We start from the raw sequence: 14673 nt of genomic DNA on the forward strand, positions 1-14673 counted from the left end.
TGAATTGGAACCAAGGGTAGCGGAACTGACGACTCTGCCGGAGTGTGAGATCTCTCTCTGGAGGATTTACTCCTCGAGGACTTAGAGCCGGACCCAGAAGCTTTAGATCTCTCTGCTCCGGGATTCCTAGCCGGAGACTTACGAGAGGAGGATGACGCCGAAGCCGTCTTCTTAGACGACGACGACGTCTTTGTCAAGGATTTCACTGCTTGACCCTTGACCTTGGGTCTAACTGAAGCGTCAGGAGGAGTATATAATTCGTCACCCGTAAAGCCTTGGAAGGATGGAGAGGTTGCAGGAGTAGAAGAAACAGTTGCACCCAAGGGTATCCCTTGGGTGTCCACCTTACCTACCTCGCCACAACAGGTCGTCTACACCTACCATAGGTTTCTACATTAATATCCAACGTCGCGACTTCCGAGGAGATGTCCTGGCCTTGGTCAGTCAATGAGGCAGCCAGCTGTTGCTGGATGAAGGCGATAGTCGGGGCCGCCTCTACTGGGTGGTCGACGTATCCTGTCGCCTTGCCTCCGGGGAAGATTAGTACCGCCAACCTTTTCTCCAGGATGTAGGGCATACCCTTGCGGCGTTCTTCCCGAAAAACAAAAACCGCCGACCCAGGCCCGCAGGGTTGCCAGTGCGGTATCCCTCACGGCCGGCGCCTGGAAGAGAGGGTATTGATTAGATTTAAGAATAACTTAAAACTAAAGCTAACTTAAAGCATAACTTAAAATTATAGGGGCTATAAGGCCCCTTGAATTTACCTTAAGTTAGAGTGATTGATGTAAAACTTAAGCACTAAAACAGATGAGGACCAGCTACCGGAGATGGAATACTTACCCCGTCTAAAAGCTGGCTCACCAGATCGTAACATATGGTACACGTCTCATGGTACCAGACCTGGATGTCCCCGTGCGGAGTCGCGCATGGAGCATGGGACCGGCAAACTTCGTGTCCACATGGGTCCTGAAGTGTGGCGGCGCATCCCGGATGCTCACAGTTGGTGGTCTGTAAGTGGAAAGACACATGAGTATCTTAAAGAATATCACTTACAGGCTAAAGGACAGAAAGAACTCCGTTGCATGCCGGAGCTCGGAAAAAATTTTGGGCCATAAGCCCCTCCCTTAATCGCCTGAATAGGCTATAAACCCCGGAGGTATCCGGTGAAACATGAAGGAGGGGGAGATGGTTTAAGGTACTTAAGATAAACTTACAATAGTTAACATAATAGATCTTAAACCTAAAAGCTCGAACGTACCGGACTAAGTCCAGTGCATGGCGGAGTGTAACTCAGATGAAACGGAGAGGTTAGAAGGGACCGACTGTATGTTCCGGTCCACCCCAGTGGGGTAGACTAGCACCTTTTTCCGCTGGATGCAGGTCTCCGGTGGTAAAGGAGCCCTAGTAAGGTGGGAAAGAGCAAGGGGCATACAGACTCGGGCTAGTAACGGAGCGACGGAGTAGTAATGGAGGGGGGGAAAGGCCAGTCCCCCCCACCTTACCATCCGACCGGACCGAGAAGCCGGAGAGGTCGAGTCCAGTCTGGGTCTGTCCCGTCCCTCTCCACCTCCGCCTGGGGGAGAGAGGGAGGCAGGCTCGGGTATGCGGAGCGAGCATGGGCAGGCTAGCCACCCCCCCGACCCTATGGAAGAGCGGGAGGGGGGAAAGGTGACTGGACAGGCGTCTGGCTGCCTCTGATCACATTAGTTGACCACGGGGCGATAAGAACAACAACTAAGCCTAGAACATAACCAACTGATCAGAGAGATGCTATCGGGAAGCAACCGAGCTGAAAAGCGGTAACATAAAGGCCCAATGGCCATGACCTAGGGGCTAAGCGCCAGACGCCTAACTACCTAACAATATTACATAAATATACAAATGAATAATAAAATGAAAGAAAGAAAACAAAATAGTAGGAGAAAAAATCCAGGAGTGTACGACTAACCCGAAGGCAAGTCTACCACTCAAAGCTAGCCGAGGCCGATACTAAGAGCCGTGGCTAGGGTCTGGATGAAGAGCCTACATAAGGTAAAAGACATGCATGCATGACAAAACCGTGTAGACCTTACCCTAAACAAAGCGGATAATAAAAATAGAGCGTACAAAAGCCAGGGGAAGTTTCTGGGTATGGGCGACCCAGAACGGACCCACCACGAGGCAGAACCATGCTGCCATGCTTCCGACCTAGAGACCGTATTTATACCTAAAAAACGGCAAATACGTGCTCAGGGCCGGAAAAAAAACCAATTAATTTAGCAATAAACACTGAGTACTTAACTTAGCTGCTGCGATGGCTGCACGCTCCATGGTAATAAAATCCAAAGGAAAGGGCACAAAAACACAGAGAAGAAAATGGCACGTGTGTATCGTGTGCGCTAACTGAAAAGGATGACCACCAGAGGCGCAGCAGTCGGCAGCATGGGATGGAGTAGTAGTAGTAGGTGCTGCCCACTCTGTGGGTCGGCTCTCCTCTTGGAGGGATTTTGTAGTGGGAGAATTCTATTGGCATTTGGCTCGTGGTAGTGGTCTCACTCGCCATAGTGTTCATACCGACACTCTCTGGGAGGGTGAGCGAGTCAGTTATACTGACCTTTTTCTTTATTTATTTATTCTCTGGTATGTGTTAGTACATTTACCCTAGAAATAATAGATTAAAGGATATTTCGCGCAGCGACACGAGCTGAGCCCAGAAATTATATATTCAGTTGTTAGTTGTACTTTACATTCTGTACATGAAGGGAGGGATTTTGTAGGCTATTCACCAAAATTGATGGGCCAGACAAGTGACCAATTCTACTTATGTGGTTCCTTTTGACATGATGAATCCTATACTATTCCAACACTGGACTTGGTCAGTTTTAATTTGTTACATTCAGGATCATTATTCTGTGTATTCTGCCATTTTTTATTATAATAGGTTTTAGAGATGTTAAATAAGCACTGATAGAACATATGTAAGTACCTCAAGAATATTAGGGACTTAAGAAGCAAGGATCCTAGACTTGTTGATGCATTAGTGGAGGAAACACATCTCCAAAAGCACCATGTCCAAATAGCTAAGGCAGTTTATCCTTCAAGCATACTCAGTCACTTCAGAAGAATGGACTGGCCAGGTAAGAGTGAGTGCATGAGATCATGGCCCCCTCAATTTTGCCTTCAAGAAAAACATTGAGATTATGACTTCATGGTTGCAGGTATGTGAGGTTGTCAGTTAATCTTTGCTGCCTTTTTCTTTTGAGATATTGTTCACAAAGGAATAGGTTTGTACATCTTGGAACTCTTTAAGTTGAAGTGAAACAGATTTTACCAGCAGTTGAAGTTGTAATGCCTGCATCTCCCTGTGCCTCTTTTTATTCACTGATTTTGTTCATTACTCACTTGCTCATTCTTTAGAGGTATAGTTTGTTGAAGTTACAAGCATCTACATTTTGCCTGAATAGTTTTTGGTTTTCTGCACCTTTTTGTGATAGGTGAACATACAAATTGTAAAAGGATGACACAGAAGCACCTTGAAGATAATAATGAAAACAGTGACCCTGACTATGGATGAGGCAGAGAAGTCAAACTGCAAACTGTGTCCACTTGATACTATGGGTGTGAGCTACTTTAAGTCCTTGGTTCCTGACCTATTCTGTCCTCAAGTGTTCCACTTGATTAACAGAGTTTTGTGAAGGCTGAGACACTTAACTGCTCAACCTCCCCTCTGGATACTGATTCAGGCTTTATGTGATTTATATGTTTAGTATGAAAAAATTAGGTATTTAAAATGTTACATATTTTTCTTACAGACCCATGTGTGAAAAATTGCACCTTGTTCCATCTGTCTATAAGACATGAGAATACACATTTTTATGTATGCAACTTATCAAGTAGTTACATTGCTATAGTTTCTATCCATCGGCAGCTAGAATTTTTTAAATTCATGGTAGTGCTATATTATTTTGGCTAGGCGAGGAACCAACTCAGCACTGAAAATCAGTTGTTTCTGCCAGCTGTTACTGTACAGTGATTAACAGCAGTGGAATTTTTTGGAGTTCTAGACTTCCCGGTTGACGTTTTTGGAGGATTTGGTTTATCATAGTCAGGACTTCAATTACCAATCTGTCTTACAATTTAGACTTTTGACTTAGACTTGGGTTCTGTAGTATTTTGGCATGTCCAATACTAGTTCTCGAAGTATTAGGTATTGCTGCCTGCAATACGAGACTTATTAAAGCATGTTACGGTCCACATTCAATTTTTACCGTTTGTAGGGATTAAACTTTCTCTCCTCAGTTGACTTGCAGGGAATGTGAACAGTGGGATGATAGGACTTGGAAGACTTTGATGAGTCACTTAATTAAATTAGAGAGGGATAAAAAGAGGAAGGCAGCTTTTAGGGCTAGCAGTAAGATGCTTTTAGCTAGTCAGGATGTTGCTGCTGGAAATGTCTCTTGTCTCTAATTCTCCTACTGTTCAACCTTCTCCCTGGCTCTCTTGCATCTGAACCCGATGCTGTTGCCAGCCTTGAAGAGCAGGTATATAAAAAGTTTTCCATTACAGTAATACCTTGGGTTACGAATTTAATCCGTTCCAGAACCTGCTTCGTAACCTAAAAAATTCGTAACCTAAATGGATTTTCCCATAAGAATGTTATAAAAAGCAAATAATGCGTTCCACCCAGACCATGAATGACCATTTCAATTCATATTTTTTCCATTTATTTTTGTTCACTAAGGTTGAAAATCGTGTAGGAATTACATAAAATTATAAAATTGAAGAATGAAATTAAATATAAACACTAGATTTAATATGCATGCACAGTAAAACCTGAACTTTACCTTTGGCGAGTGTGGCTGCTGGCTTGACGGAGACGGGAGGAGGGGAAGGGTGAGGAGGAGAGGGTTAGGGCTTGGGGGGGAAATCTCCCTCCGTGAACACTTCTGGAAGACTTTCTGGTTCTTTCTCTAGAGAGCAACCGTTCACTACAATCACTAATTTTACGCTTACGCGACACTGTGTCGTCTTTCACAATTTTGAAAAAATATTTTTCTATGGAGGCTTGCTTTTGCCTGTTCTTTAAAATTTTATAGAAAATGACCCACCCCATTATCGATAAAACAAATTTGTTGCACGCCCTCTGACTCAGCCTTATTCGGGTGATTTTTCTCGATAAAACTTTTAACAATTTCCCAGTGTTTCAAAAAATCCTTGATCTCGCTCGAAGGAAGCGACTGTTGCAGCGTCTTCCCCCTCCCACTCCTCAGATGAGATCTCCTCCGTTACCTGTCTCTGTTGCTCCATTGTGTAGCTCCAACAGCTCGTCGGTCCCGCAGCTGCTGCCCCATGCTCAGTCAGGAGGTCCTCGATGTCGTCCGTGTCAACCTCCAGCCCTAAGGACATGCCCAAGGATACAATCTCGTCTTCAACTGCCCCCTTCTCGACGGTTTCGAACCCCTCAAAATCTCGTTCAGCAACGCAGTCCGGGCCACAGTTTCTTCCATGCAGAATTGAGGGTTCTCCTGGTGATTCCCTGCCAGGCTTTGTCAATCGATTGAGCAGTTTGTAAACAGAGTAGTGATCCTTCCAAAACTCTCTGAGGGTAAGGTTGGTGCCTTCCATCATCTCAAGCAGCGCTGGAACATAGCCTTCGTATACAATTTCTTGAAATTGGCGATAACTTGCTGGTCCATGGGCTGGAGTATTGGAAGTGGTGTTGGCGGGCAAGAACTTGACTTTAATGAACTTGAATTCGTCCAGTAAGTCCTCTTCAACGGATGGAGGATGGGCAGGAGCATTGTCCATCACAAGTAAGGCTTTGAGTGGGAGGTCCTTCTCCCGGAGATACTTCTTCACCCTCGGGACCAAAACCTCGTTCATCCACTCGACGAACAAGATCCTTGTCACCCAAGCCTTTGTATTAGATCGCATAACATGCAACAGCTTCTTCTGCACGTTGTTTTTCTTAAAGGCGCGTGGATTTTCCGAGTGATACACGAGGAGAGGCTTAACTGTTTTGCAATCCCCGCTTGCATTAGCACAAAACAGTAGGGTTAGACGGTCTTTCATGGGCTTGTGACCGGGAAGTGCCTTCTCTTCTGCCGTTAATGAACGTCCTCCTGGCATCTTCTTCCAGAATAACCCTGTCTCGTCGCAATTGAAGACTTGTTGGGGGAGGTATTTCTCGGAATCCACGAGCCTTTTAAACTCTTTTTTACGTAAGCCTCTGCCGCCTTCGTATCTGAGCTTGCAGCCTCACCATGGCGAACAACACTGTGGATGCCAGTCCTTCTCTTAAAATTCTCGAACCAGCCACGGCTCGCCTTAAAACTGTCTTTTTCACTGTCTGCTGATGTGCCTGCTCATTTTTACTCAAATCTTCGTAGATCTTACGAGCCTTTTCGCAAATGATGCTCTCACTTATGGAATCTCCTGCCAGCTGCTTCTCGTTTATCCAAACCATGAGCAAATTTTCTACATCATCGAGAATATAAGGCCGTTGTTTCGTCAATACTGTGACACCTTTTGATGCTTTACTGGCTTTAATTTCTTCTTTTTTCTTCAAAATAGTGCAGATCGTTGATTGCGACCGCTTGAAGAATGCTGCAATGTCTTTCACGCGCTCGCCTTTATCATGCATTTGGATAATTTCCTTCTTCATTTCGACTGTAATCATCTCCTTCTTTCTTATGCTTTCCTTCTTGCTGCTTGCCTTCGTCATCTTGGGAGCCATTGTCTTTAGTATTTGGGTAATAGTAATATAAGCACTATCACGGAAAACAACACGTGCGCAAATCACTAACAAATTTGAGAGCGTATCACGGACAGATGCGTTCATCTTAACACCAGCGAGATAGTGAAAGAGTTATGGTTTAAAACGGGTCAAGGGATGCGTGGGAGGAAGTCACGGGTGACCCTCGTTAAGTTTTTGGCCGAAAAAATGCGTTCGCCAGCGAGATAGTGAAAGAGTTATGGTTTAAACGGTCAAGGGATGCGTGGGAGGAAGTCACGTGACCCTCGTTAAGTTTTGGCCGAAAAAATGCGTTCGTAGATCCCACGCTCATCCGATGTCCGATGTAAACAAAGCAGGCGGCCTCAAATGATAGAAATTCGCGCATTCGTATTCCAAGTGAAATTCGTATTCCAGAATGAGGGCGTCACTTCGTAAGTTAAAAAATTCGTATACTAATCGGTTCGTAACCCAAAGTATTACTGTATGTTACAGGCTATGGAGAAATTAGGAGCGTCTGTTAAGATAATGGAAAAGGTAAGTGGTGAAGTGGGTTAGTCTTGTGTTGTGGAGGAGGTGGCTGTTCATCCTGCTGATTCTCCTAAGCAAAGGTACCTGTCAAATTCCCCTGAACCTGGGAAGAGGTATACTGGTAGCCCAATGGAGGTCAGCAGGCTCTGCTCAAAGACTGTTGGTCCTGTTGATGCATCCCAGGTCGCGACAGAGCACCATTGGAAAAGTGCCTTGAGGGAAGTGTCTTCTCTCAAGTGTGCCAAGCTTCAAGGAGTCATCTCCCAGGCGCCAATGGCACTTTGTAGACGAGCCTCGTCCATTGAAAAGGAAGACTTGAAATATGTTGTCTTTCCTTTCCCTTCTAAGCAGGCCAGTATTTGCAAAAGGACCAATGTTCTTCTTGTAGCTTTTGGGACAGTCCCAAATGCTTTTCTTAAGATGATGTCATAGTAGAGGGACATCATATGTTTGAGAAGATACATTCCTTTAAGAGTTGTTCTTCCTCGTTGAGGAAATCATCCTCCGAGCGCCAGTCTGATGATGCCACACACAGGAAAATTTCTGAGCATCTGTTAGGGCCAGATCTTTATCCTCCTGTACATCCCTCACCAGCTGTTTTATCTGTTAGTGTCTCTAACTCTAGGAAGTGTCCGGCACCTGAGCATCTGCCGGCGCCTGTGCATCCTTCTAGAGCAGTAGGGGACTCTGTTATATACCTTCTGTATGTACTTGATTCAAGAGCACCCATTGGCACCAGATCTCCCATTGGCGCAAGAGTGCCCACCATCGCAAGAGCATCCACTGGCACAGGAGTGCCAATGGCACATGAGTGCCCACTGGCACCACAGTACCCATTGGCGACACAGCTTCCATTGTTGCCCCTGGATCACTGTTGTTTTCATCAACCAGCTTCTAGTGCTCTAGAAACTGGTTTCCCAATGGTATCTCAGGTGATGGCTGCCATGGATCCATCGATAGCAGCCATTCAGAGTAAGCTGGACAGTATTCTGGGCTTTATGAAGCATATTTCGACGCTTGTTCAACAGCAAGCAGACTAGTCTCCTATATCATCGGCAGAGGAAGAGGAAAAAAAAAGAGTGGATAAGGAGACTCCACCTACAGCCAATTCTTCACTTCTTTGCTATTTTCTAGCAAATTTTCTTGATTCCTTCTCCAGTGACTCCTGCTTCTCCAGCTTCTATTTATGAGAGACAACTAAATGGATTCTTCCAATTTACCTAAACTGGTTCTCTCAGTCTTGGCTCATAAGGCCTTGAAGGAAATTAACCTTTGGCTCTCGGAGAAGAGAGAGCAAGTGAATGTTAATTTTAATTTCCCTCCTTCCAAGCTATCTACTTGGAGACATCTATGTTACGAGACAGGGAAGGCTCTCTCTTTGGGCGTGTCTGCTCCATCCAGTGAGACTTCTTCGGCCTCATAGACTCCTCCAGGAGATCAGCATTCAATTCCACCAAGATAATGTTTTCAGAATTGGAATTGGACCATCTAATTAAAGTCATTAGCTTCCTTGATTGGTCAGTAGGGGCTTTGGCCTGCAAGATTAAGGAATACTCGGTGATTGAAGAGGGCTCCTTAACGGACCTTCTAGTAGTATCCTGCCTAGAATGGTATTAGGGATGGTTCCCTAGAGTTGGCCTCTCTTTATGCTAGGCATTCTAAAAATGAGTGAACTTTGGTGTTTGTTTACTACTAAAGGGGTGTCACATACTCAGAAGTCCGCTCTACTTTACTCTCTGCTGGACAGCAGACATTATTTTCCCAGAGGATACAGTACTTCAGGTTTCTTCTGACCTCCAGAAGAAATTGACTCAGAATATTCTCTCTCGGTCGACCAAACATCATCAATTCGTTAAGGTGACTGGATGATTTCCATCGATATGAAAGATGAGTGCTGCAATATCCCAATTCACCAGGACTCAAAGAAGTTTCTTCGGTTCATCTTCAAGAACAGGGTACACCAGTTCAAAGCTTAGCTCCCATTGCAAAATGGCTACATCTACAGCTTTGCTGAAGCAGGAGGGAGATAACCAAGAGTTTATGTCTTCATTTGCAGAGGTTGTTGATCTCATTTGTGAGCTCAACAATCTTGAGGGTAGGGTGCAAGCTCAATCTTTTATCACCCCAACAGGTATAGAGGCCTTGCTGGGTGCTAAACAGGACTCTCGAACTTCTTTTGAGCTCCCCTTGTCAGGTCATGCTCAGTCCATCCTACAACGTGTGAACGCTTTGGTGTCGGACCGAGATGGCTCTCTGTGTTCTAGTAGGTCATCTAAGCTTCTTCCCCCTCCTCTTGTGTGGCTAGAAAACATTATTCCACGAGTACAGTTCAATTGATGCCCCGTCACCTTGACCCAGATGTGATCAGTCTTAAACCTAACTCTGAAACAGGTTAGGACCAAAGGTCTTTCCTTTTCTTCACAAGAGTTCTTAGCTAAGGAGACTACTGTGGCTTCCATCTTCCAGACGGTCTCCTGGCTGGACTTGTGGTCCACTGCGATAGCCAAGATTGCTTCAGATAGGACTGAGGAAGGTTTAGCAAGTTCTTGCTCTCTCATTAGACTGTTGCAGTCAAGAGCTAAAGCGATTTCTTACCTGACACACCGTAGCTCCAACCTGTTGGCTAATCACCTCCTGGCCAGAAGAGAGGTGGCAAATTCAGTGGACTTGAGTCTTTGTCGTCTCTCAGAAATGGGGATCTGCTTGAGTTGCAGTTCCTATTTCCAAGGAGACTGAATTGGAAGATGCTATTGACCGGCGACGAGAAGACACGAATGACAGGTTGGTACATCGGGGCAGTATCAGTCAGAGGTGCGTTCAAGACTCCCTTCTCCTCAGCAACAGGTGAGAAGATCTTCACCTGTTAAATCTCTGAAGCATTCTGCCTTTGTGAGGGTCTCCCAATCTCCCTCACAGGCCAAGGTAAAGAAACAACAATGCCCCTTTCAATCACGCCCCTACAGGCCTGGTAGGGGCTCTAGGGGAAGAGGCAAAGGGGGTCGTCGATAGAGTGGGCACCTCTCCCTCTCCATTGCCACTGGTAGGGGGATGCCTGGAGGGGTAGTGTGCCAAGTGGCAAGGGTATGGAGCAGAGAAATGGGTAGTAGACATTCTGCGGGTGGGATATCTACTGCCATTCAACCTCTCTCCCCACCTCTCGGACAGACCCCTTCTCAATCATACTTACGCCCACGACTCTCAGAAGTTCATGGCTCTTTGGGAGGAAGTGTTGAAAATGCTGAACTAAGGTGCACTAGAAGAAGTAAAGCATCCTTCTTCGGGGTTTTACAGTTGGATTTTCCTGGTGCTCGAAGCAACAAGCGATTGGAGACCAGTGATCAATTTTTCCACTTTGGATCATTTTGTCAAAAAGACAAGGTTCAAGATGGAGACGCCCTGAACAGTGTTGGCAGTGATAAGGAACGACGACTTCCTGCTGTTGATAGACTTAAAGGATGCTTACTTCCAGATCCCTATTTACCCTGCATCCAGAATTCTTTGCTTCACTCTGGGAGAGCAGATCTTTCAGTTCAAGGTCCTGTGCTTCGGGTTGACCACATCCCCTCAGGTGTTCACAAGGTTCTTTGCCCTCATATTGAAATGGGCTCATGCTCAAGGGATTTGCCTGTTAAGGTACCTCGACGACTGGCTGGTATTTGTAAGCTCCAGGGAGAAACTGCTTCAGGACATAGATTGTCGTCTTCAGTTTTGTTAGGAGCTAGGCATAATGATCAACCTAGAGAAATCGAACCTGGTTCCCAGCCAGAAAGCTCTTTTTCTGTTGGACCAGAGGTTAAACAAGTTGTGGTTAGTAGCACAGAAGTTCTTGTCACAACCCAAACAGACAGCACACCAGTGGCAGGCCCTCTTGGGGATTTTGTCTTTGCTGGAGAAGCTAGTCCCTCATGGGTGTCTTCATCTTCAGTCTCTGCAATGGAGACTGAAAGACTTTTGGTCCCCAGTGGGAGATTCTCTCTTACAGAGAATCCCTCTGTCCGAGGAAGTGCAGCAAGACCTTCATTGGTGGTTGGACAACAAGAATATCTCTGTGGGAATCCCTCTACGTTCTCTCTCTCTCTCTCTCTCTCCAGAGTTCCTTCCGTTTTCAGATGCCAATATCTTGGGTTGGGGAGCTCATCTGGGAGACCTCCTTACATCAGGTGTTTGGAGTGTGAAAGACAAGCTTCTACACATCGTTTGGAGCTGAAGGCAGCTTTCATGAGATTGAAGGCGTTTCGGGAGAAAGTAGAAGGCCATTTGGTTGTTCTGATGTCCGACGACACCACGGTTTTGGCTTATGTGAACAAACAAGGGGGCCTTGTGTCTCATCTCCTGCATTCCTTGACAGTAGAATTACACCAGTAGGCAATCGACAACTGGGTAGAGCTCTCTGCCAGGTATATTCCAGGCAAGAAGAATGTGGTAGCCAACAGACTGAGTCGTGGGAACCAAATCCTGGGCACGGAGTGGTCTCTGCATCAGGTCGTGGTGGACAGGCTTTTTAAGGTTTGGGGGAGGCCTATGCTAGACCTCTTCTCAACTCAGTTCAACAGAAAACTGGAGGTTTACTGTTCAGTGGTCCCGGATCCTCTTGCTCTAGCAGAGGACACCCTCCAACACCCTTGGGACAACCTCAAGGTTTACGCCTTTCCTCCATTTTGCCTGATCTGTCAAGTTCTGAACAGGGTAATGAGTTCTCGAATTCTCAGGATGACCTTGGTGGCTCCTCTGAGGCCTTAAGCAGAGTGGTTCCTGGACCTTCTGTCTCTTCTGACAGAGGTTCCAAGAGAGATTCCTCCTTGGCGACAACTTCTTTGTCAACCTCATGTCAAAAGACTTCACTGGTCAGTAGAATCCCTGTCTCTTCATGGATGAACTATCAAGCATCTCCTCCGAGCGAGAGGATTTCCTCAGGAGGCAGCGAGACATATGTCCAGTTACCTCAGAAAGACCTTTTCAGCAGTTTACCAGGGGAAATGGGCAGTCTACTGTGATTGTTGTTGTCAACGGGGTTTCTCTCCACTCAAAGCCTCTGTTCAGCGTATAGCAGATTTCTTTTATCTTCCTCAGGAATGAGAAAGGATTCTCTCTTTCTAATGTCAGGGGCTACAGAGCTGCCCTAGGTTTGATGTTATGCCTGAAAGGCATAGACATCTTTCCATCTTGGGAGATTTCCTTGTTGTTCAGGGGTTTTGAACAAACCTGTTCTTCAAGGGAACTCAAGTCTCCTGCATGGGATGTTTCGCTTGTCATGAGAAGCCTCACTCAAGCTCCATTCGAGCCCTTGCGTCATTCATCTGACAGAGATATGACGCTAAAGACAGTTTTCCTGTTGGCCTTGGCCTAAGTTATGATGTGAAACATACCAGGGGTTGGGGGTTGGTGACCGAGTTCGTCCCAGAATTCATGGCCAAGACCCAAAATCCCTCGGTAAATGACGACAGATTCCATCATTGAATGACTTTGTGGACAATGACCCACAGGAGCTTTACTTTGTCCTGTCAGAGCTCTCATGCTACCTTAAAAGGACTCGTCATCTAAGACCTAGATGTCGTAGACTTTTTGTCAGCACTGGTTGTTCTAGAAAAGAGGTTTCCAAGAAAACCATTTCATTCTGGATACATGAAGCGATTAAGCAGGCTTATTCCTTGCCTGATAGTTCTGTCGCTGAGTCTGTGCAGGCTAGAGCACATGACGTCAGAGGTATAAGTTCTCCTCTGGCATTTAAGAAAAATTTTGCTCTTCGTAGAATTTTGAGTGCTGGTTCCTGTTTACACCAATCCACGTTCATTTCCTTTTATCTGAAAGATGTTGCTCATGGATCTTTCGACAGTTTACTTGGATCCTGTGGTGGCTGTCCAACAAGTTGTGTAATTCATCCATTACCCCTAATAAGGTCTTTTGTATTGTATCTTACCTATGATGATTGTGTGCAAGAGAGAATGAGTGAGTTGCCTGGTCTCTTTCTTTCTCTTTTTTCCTTCTTCCTGTGGGCAGGAGTGAGTTGCCTGGTCTCTTTCTTTCTCTTTTTTCCTTCTTCCTGTGGGCAGGTTAAGGAATAGACACGTCATATACTGGACTGGTCTGATACAGGTGAGTAAGGTATCCATACTGAAAGTTGGTGTGTTTTTGATCTTTGAAACTACAAACCCTCTATTCAGTAGCAAAATACTCCTCTCTCTGCCACAAGGTTGAGTGAGGAGTGGTAACAAACCCTGTGAGTATTTGGTTTGTTACTTGAACAGTCAGAATTTTCTTTGGTTCCCTGGTTGCAATGAATCTGCTTATATATCATTGTATGTACTTCAACCCAGACGGCTGAGATGTTAGATATTAGTTTATCTATCTATTCACGGGCATGAGACCACCTTCTCTTAAACTCTTCTAAGAGGGGTGGTTAGGTGGCTTAACTCCCAGCTGGTTTAGGATACTTGTACCTCCCACCAAGTATAAGTCTATCCTATTGTTAAGGCCAAAGGTTTGTTCTGCATATGAACAAATGACAAATTTTTTAATCAATCAATTTGTATTTTTCTTTGCTAGCAAACCTGAGTCTTAACGTTTACTGCCCACCTCTAGCCGCCCCCCTCTCTGTTATAGTTCCTGGCTTGGGGAAAGACTAAGTACGTCACGAGGCAGTGCCTAGTCTCTGACCAAGCTATCACCTCATACGCGCAGGAGTTGCCAGACCTCCCAGGTTCTTTGCTTATAATCTTTGATTGATTTTTACCGGTTACCAGCTAGTGCTTGGAAATACAGTGGTCCCCCCGTATTCGTGGGGGTGCGTACCAGATCCCCCCATGAATAGTTAGAACCCGCGAATAGTTGGAACCCCTATAAAAATGCTTAAAACCTCCCATTTTGTTAGTTAAAACTCAACAAAACTCCTCTAAACATTTGTATAGTTTTATCACAAAAAGTGCATTTTTTGATGAAATTGATAAAAAACAGGAATTTGTGGATATTTCTCATAGATAAATACCGCAAATTTTCCAGAAATAATGCGGGGAAATGTTCCCGAGAGAAATCCGCGAATGTGTGAGCCCTCGAATCCGGAGAACACGAATACAGGGGTCTGCTGTATCCTATTGTTAAGACCTCAAGTTTGTTAGCTATAAGAAATACAAATTTATTAAAAAATGTTATATCATAAGTGTCATTTCTGTGGATATTTCACTCATAAATTAAGACACTTTACAATTGTTGAGTTTGCATTGAAAAAATTTCATGTTACAAAACTTGGTATATTGGTTATATTGGTTTGGAAGTCTTTTAAGAGGTAAGACTATTCATATGGTAACAGTCTGATATGTAACGAAGATCCTACAGCATAGCCTGCATTAGCATATTTCAAAGTTATCTTATAGCGCATAACAGTTCTACATATTTCTTAGATAAACTTAACTTATACTTTATTTTGTCATCAACTC

At 45.0% G+C, this 14673-nt stretch overlaps 1 protein-coding gene across 1 annotated transcript in view; it reads left to right on the top strand.

The window, feature by feature from the left end:
* The window catches only part of LOC135216964 (intermembrane lipid transfer protein Vps13-like), an 840085-nt gene that overhangs the window by 640940 nt on the left and 184472 nt on the right, over nucleotides 1-14673 (top strand).

This window comes from Macrobrachium nipponense, chromosome 7, assembly GCF_015104395.2.
Source record: "Macrobrachium nipponense isolate FS-2020 chromosome 7, ASM1510439v2, whole genome shotgun sequence".
NCBI classification, from domain to species: Eukaryota; Metazoa; Arthropoda; class Malacostraca; order Decapoda; family Palaemonidae; genus Macrobrachium; species Macrobrachium nipponense.